Raw genomic sequence first — 6,000 nt, 5'->3', positions numbered from 1 at the left:
CCATAGGAAAATAAAAAAATGAGGGACTAAATGATCATGTTTGTGGAAAAAATATGATTTTGTTATTTTCACGCCCGGGCGTTATAACCTTCTGTGAAGCACTAGGGGGTTCAAAGTGCTCACCACACATCTAGATAAGTTCCTTCAGGGGTCTAGTTTCCAGAAAGTGGTCACTTGTGGGGGGTTTCCACAGTTTAGGTACATCAGGTGCTCTCCAAAGTCAACATGACACCTGCAGATCATTCCATCAAAGTCTGCATTCCATAACGTCACTACTTCCATTCCGAGCCAGGGAGTGTGCCGATACAGTAGTTTCCTCCCACATATGGGGTATCAGCGTACTCAGGACAAAGTGGACAACAACATTTGGGGTCCAATTTCTCCTGTTACTCTTGGCAAAAAAAAAAATTGGGCACTAAAATATCATGTTTGTGGAAAAAATAGGATTTTTTTTTACTTTCACGTCCGGGCGTTATAAACTTCTTCTGTGAAGCCCTTGGGGGGTCTAAGTGCTCACCACCCATCTACAGAAGTTCCTTAGGGGGTCTAGTTTCCAAAATGGTGTCATTTGTGGGGGTTTTCCACTGTTTAGGCACATCAAGGGCTTTCCAAAGGCGGCATGGCGTCCGATTCAAATTCCAGCCAAATAAGTCAAATGGCACTGCTCCCCTTCCAAGCTCTGCCATGCGCCCAAATAGTGGTTTACCCCCACATGTGAGGTATCAGCGTACTCAGGACAAATTGCACAATATCTTTTGGGGTCTTGTTACCCTTGGAAAAATAAAAATTGAGGGTGAAAAGATCATTTTGTGGAAAAAATATGATTTTTTAATTGTACGGCTGTACTTTATAAACTTCTGTGAAGCCCTGGGAGGTTCAAAGTTCTCACCACACATCTAAATAAGTTCCTTGGGGGGGGTCTAGTTTCCAAAATGGTGTCATTTGTGGGGGTTTTCACTGTTTTGGCACATCAGGGGCTTTCCAAACGCGACATGGCGTCCAATCTCAATTCCAGCCAAAAAAGTCAAATGGCGCTGCTTCCCTTCCGAGCTCTGCCATGCGCTCAAACAGTCATTTACTCCCACATATGGGGTATCAGCATACTCAGGACAAATTGCACAATAACTTTTGGGGTCCTGTTACCCTTGGGAAAATAAAAATTGGGGGTGAAAAGATCATTTTTGTGGAAAAAATATGATTTTTTAATTGTACGGCTGTGCGTTATAAACTTCTGTGAAGCCCTTGGGGGTTCAAAGTTCTCACCACATATCTAGATAAGTTCCTTGGGGGGTCTAGTTTCCAAAATGGGGGGCTTTCCACTGTTTAGGCACATGTTTAGGCACTGTTTAGGCACATCAGCAGCTCTCCAAATGTGACATGGCGTCCGATCTGAATTCCAGCCAATTTTGCATTGAAAAAGTCAAACGGAGCTCTTTCCCTTCTGAGCTATGCCATGCGCAGAAACAGTGGTTACTCCCCACATATCAGGTATCAGCGTACTCAGGACAAATTGCCCGATAACTTTTGCAGTTCAATTTCTCCTGTTACCCTTGGAAAATAAAAAAAAATTGGTCCTGAAATAATTTTTTTGTGAAAAAAAGTTAAGTGTTCATTTTTTTTAAACATTCAAAAAATTCCTGTGAAGCACCTGAAGGGTTAATAAACTTCTTGAATGCGGTTTTGAGCACCTTGAGGGTTGCAGTTTTTAGAATGGTGTCACTTTTGGGTATTTTCTATCATATAGACCCCTCAAAGTGACTTCAAATGTGATGTGGTCCCCAAAAATAAAATGTTGTTGTAAAAATGAGAAATCGCTGGTCAACTTTTTACCCTTATAACTTCCTAACAAAAAAAAATTTTGGTTCCAAAATAGTGGTGATGTAAAGTAAACATATGGGAAATGTTATTTATTAAGTTTTTTTGTGTGCCATATCTCTGTGATTTAAGGGCATAAAAATTCAAAGTTGGAAAATTGCAAAGTTTTCAAAATTTTCGCCAAATTTCTGTTTTTTTCACAAATAAACACAAGTTATATGAATGAAATTTTATTACTAACATGAAGTACAATATGTCACGAAAATACAATGTCAGAATCACCAAAATCCATGGAAGTGTTCCAGAGTTATTACCACATAAAAGGACAGTGGTCAGAATTGTAAGAAATTGGCCGGGTCATGAACGTGCAAACCACCCTTGGGGGTAAAGCGGTTAATATTAGTTTCAGGAGTTACAATTCTTTCACAATTACATTTGTTACTTTTCAAAAATTGTATGTCCAGCCACCTAGTATACCACTAAGGGTCAAAATGGATCAACTTGCACAATCAGATTGTTCTTTGTCTTCTATCTGTAATATGGCCCATTGTTATTTTAAGAAGATACAATAAAGATCTGTGATTTTGTCTTCCTTGGGACGCTGGCAAATTCTTCTCAATTATATTGGTATATTGGTTCTACTGTCACCATGTGGCCCACGACTTCAGGGTGAGCTGACTATTTTTCTTTGTGCACCTCATCATCAGTATTCTACCAAAAGTTTTGATGCTGGAACTTACCTTTTTCTTCTCAGCATTCACTGCACCTGCTATTATTCCATTGGCTTGCCTGCTAATAGATGAAAGTCTACTTCTCTGTTTTATATCACATCCCATCCAGAAACTGATTATGTTTACAGATGAAAATAGTTGTCCATGTGATTTGCTGTGACCCTTTTGTTTCCATTTTGTCTACCAGGTTTATATGTGCTTTGAATTATTTTCTTTGTTGTACAAACAGCCAAGCAATATTTCTTTTGAAGGCATTTCTTAGACGTATGCTTACATCTTGATTGTATTTCCAAATGCACAATTCAAAATCATATTTACTAGAGATGAGCGAATTTACTCAAGTAAAATTGAATTTTCCTTGAATTTTTCAAAAATTTGTATTCTCCAGTGTGTGGATGTTTTGCGATTCACTTCACGCAAAGTCAGCAAAGCAGCAGCCAACTGGCTTATCTGTCCACCCCCGCAACCTGCTGTCTGGTCCTACATGCCTCCCCTTTTTTGCCTTTCCTTGTCTACTTCCTCTTTGGCCTGGTTTATTCTACTCCTGGGCCTCCAACACAGAGTATCCCTCAGATATCACTGAAAACACACATCGTAACGTTTTGACTTCACCACGTACATTGCAATGGCGAGGCGCACAGTGACGTCAGAGGCATAAAAAGTCCAGGAAATTAGGTAGAAATCTATAATTCAGAACCTGTTTTGTGTGTCAGATAAAACAGTAATTACAGTGTTGGAAAAATAAAATAATTACACAAATGAAAATGCTTCATGATCTTTATTCTCATTGTATAAACTGATATGCTAAGCCGACATGCAATTGTTGTTTTCCAGTTCCTCCATAATACGGATCACTGAAAAAAGAATAAAAATATCATTAGAAATCTCTTCTGTAGTGTAACCTCAATATTAATAAAAACATTAAAGGCTTCATCCACTTTTTACAGCTTCCTTTTGTTAGAATATTTCCATAGGTTGTCAGTGTGATAATAATGAATATTAACACTTCCAGAGGCAGCAAATTTACATTATCAAACTATTTATCCCCCCCCTTCCAAGAGCCATAACTCTTTTATTTTTCCATCAAGATCACTGTAAGAGAGCTTGTGTTTTACTGGATGAGTAATAGTTTTGTAAGATACCATTAATATTTACCATATAATACAGTTGAAAATGGGGAAAAATCCAAGTGCACTGAAATGGTAAAAATTCTTTGTGCACTAAAAAATATTTGGTAAAATTATTCTCCAGGTTTTTGTATTTACCGTATATACTCAAGTATAAACTGAGGCACCTAATTTTACCACAAAAAAACTGGGAAAACCTATTGACTCAAGTATAAGCTGGGTTTGCATTGTCCCTTCATACCTATCCTGGTGTGCATGGCTCCTCATTCCTATGCTGGTATGCATGGCTCTTTATCCCTATCTTTGCATGCATGGCCTCCATAAAAATGCCATGTGCTGCTTACAAGCATAGCACAGCTGTCGGAATACTCACTGTTCACCATGCTGGGACTATGTGCATGGAGGGCAGTGAATATACATTGCTATTTAGTAGCACACACAGTGTCATCTGCAGCCATTCGGTTCCTGCAGCTGACTTTCATTTGAGTGGAGAGTAGTGAATATTCATTTCTTTTAAGTAGTGGGCACACATGACTGCCCAGCAGCTGCTGGAAGCCCGTGGCTGTAACTATTGTGCCTGCTATTACAGAAAAAATGAATATTCACTGCCAGTGAGTGAGTATTCATTTCTCTTTAGCAGAGGGCACAGGGATTAGCCGCAGCAGCTGGATCCTGCCTCCTGTGACCCGCTGCTCTGCCACTGCCGCTCCCCCTCCATCTTCTGGGACCCTCACTCAAGTATAAGCTGAGAGGGGTGTTTTCAGCGCAAAAAAAATGTCCTGAAAAACTCGACTTATACTCTAGTTATATACGGTAAATGGTGGAAAAAAGATCAGAAATGTGAAAAGACTTTTTAATCTTTCAGTTGATGAAGCTGCGCTGGGCTTGTTTTTTTGTGTGATGAGCAGGTATTTTCATTGAAAACATTTTGTCTTGTATACAACATTTTGACCATTTCTGATAGCTGTCTTTGGAAAGTTGCAGCTAATGGAAAACGGCAATACTGTTGTAATGACACCTAAGGTGTCACTAGCGCTGCCTAGGGGCCGCTATCAGGGGGCGTGTGAATGACTGCAGGGATTGCAGGCAAAAGGCACGCAGTGCGCAAGGACCTAAGACTAGTGCAGTGAGCAAAGGACCTGGCACTAAGCGATCATGTGACCAGGGGGCGGAGCCACCGCACATGGTCAAGGAGAGCCCAGAGTCAGAAGCCAGAGGAACACACAGTACCTAGGGACAAGACAAACAATAAACGGGGACAAGCCAAGGGGGTCAGATAACCAGGAAGGACAGAGCAGTACAAAACAGGATACAGAGGCAGAAGTCAGGGGACAAACCAGGTCATACACAGCAAAGCACACAAGCACAGAGGCACACGTTTAAGGATGAGTCACCTGGGTCAGCAACCACTAACTGTGTATACGGAAGTATCACCGACACTAAATCCAGGTACTGCCAACATTAAATAGCCGCCCCAGAACCAAAGAGAGACAGACTAAAATTAAGCCTGACCTGACCAGGATGGAGGTGGAAACATCTTGTCCAGAGTCATGACAATTGTCTATTCATTTTTCTTTCATTACTACAGTTACCAACTGGGTTCAATAATTTTATATTTATAGATCTCACTAATGCAGTGATATCAAATATGTTTATATTTACATCCATAATTTTTTTTACTTAATTTTTTTAGACCCCTTAACAGACTTGATTCTGTGATCCTTTGATTGCCTGTTCTATATACTGCCATATAACAGTATATAGGCAAAATGATGGTTTATTATGAAGTACAAGCTGTGGATGGGCTTCAGAGAAGTATTGAGAAGGCAACCAAGGGGGCGTTAAGTAAGCGTCTGGCTGCCATGGCATCCATTGGCATCTTGTGATCGTGTAACTGGAGAGCAATGGATGCACAAAAAAATTCCACTACCTGGATTTTGTGACTTAAATGTTACAGATAGCAGCATTTAATTGATTAAATGTAAGCCTGAAAGGGCAGGGTCCTTTCTCCCCTCTATATCAGTCTCATAAGTTGAGGATCCAAGAAAAGCACTTCTGAGCATCCGCGCTGCTTTAGTGATAAGAATTCTTCAGAAATCCATATAAATCTTTCAAGTTCTTTATTATATGTACTACAACTTGTTTCTGTAGTACATATAATAAAGAACTTGAAAGATTTATATGGATTTCTGAAGAATTCTTATCACTAAAGCAGCGCAGATGCTCAGAAGTGCTTTTCTTGGATCCTCAACTTATGATACCTAGTGGACGCTGTCCACCTGCACGAGCTCTGCAGCAGCTATATGACTGCAATAAACGTTGAGAGT

General features: G+C 40.0%; 1 long non-coding RNA gene across 1 annotated transcript in view; it reads right to left on the bottom strand.

Annotated features, from left to right (window-relative positions):
- Positions 1 to 3,309: 3,309 nt before the first annotated feature.
- The window catches only part of LOC141051259 (uncharacterized), a 153,040-nt gene continuing 150,349 nt past the window's right edge, over positions 3,310 to 6,000 (bottom strand). Inside the window, exon 3 of the long non-coding RNA XR_012220609.1 lies at positions 3,310 to 3,400. This is a non-coding gene — a long non-coding RNA (uncharacterized lncRNA). The remainder of the gene's footprint in view (positions 3,401 to 6,000) is intronic.

This window comes from Dendrobates tinctorius, unplaced genomic scaffold (genome assembly GCF_039654945.1).
Source record: "Dendrobates tinctorius isolate UK_male_01 unplaced genomic scaffold, ASM3965494v1 ptg000156l, whole genome shotgun sequence".
Lineage (NCBI taxonomy): Eukaryota > Metazoa > Chordata > Amphibia > Anura > Dendrobatidae > Dendrobates > Dendrobates tinctorius.
Note: the sequence above shows the minus strand (reverse complement) of the source record. Positions and strands in the feature narration are given on the sequence as shown.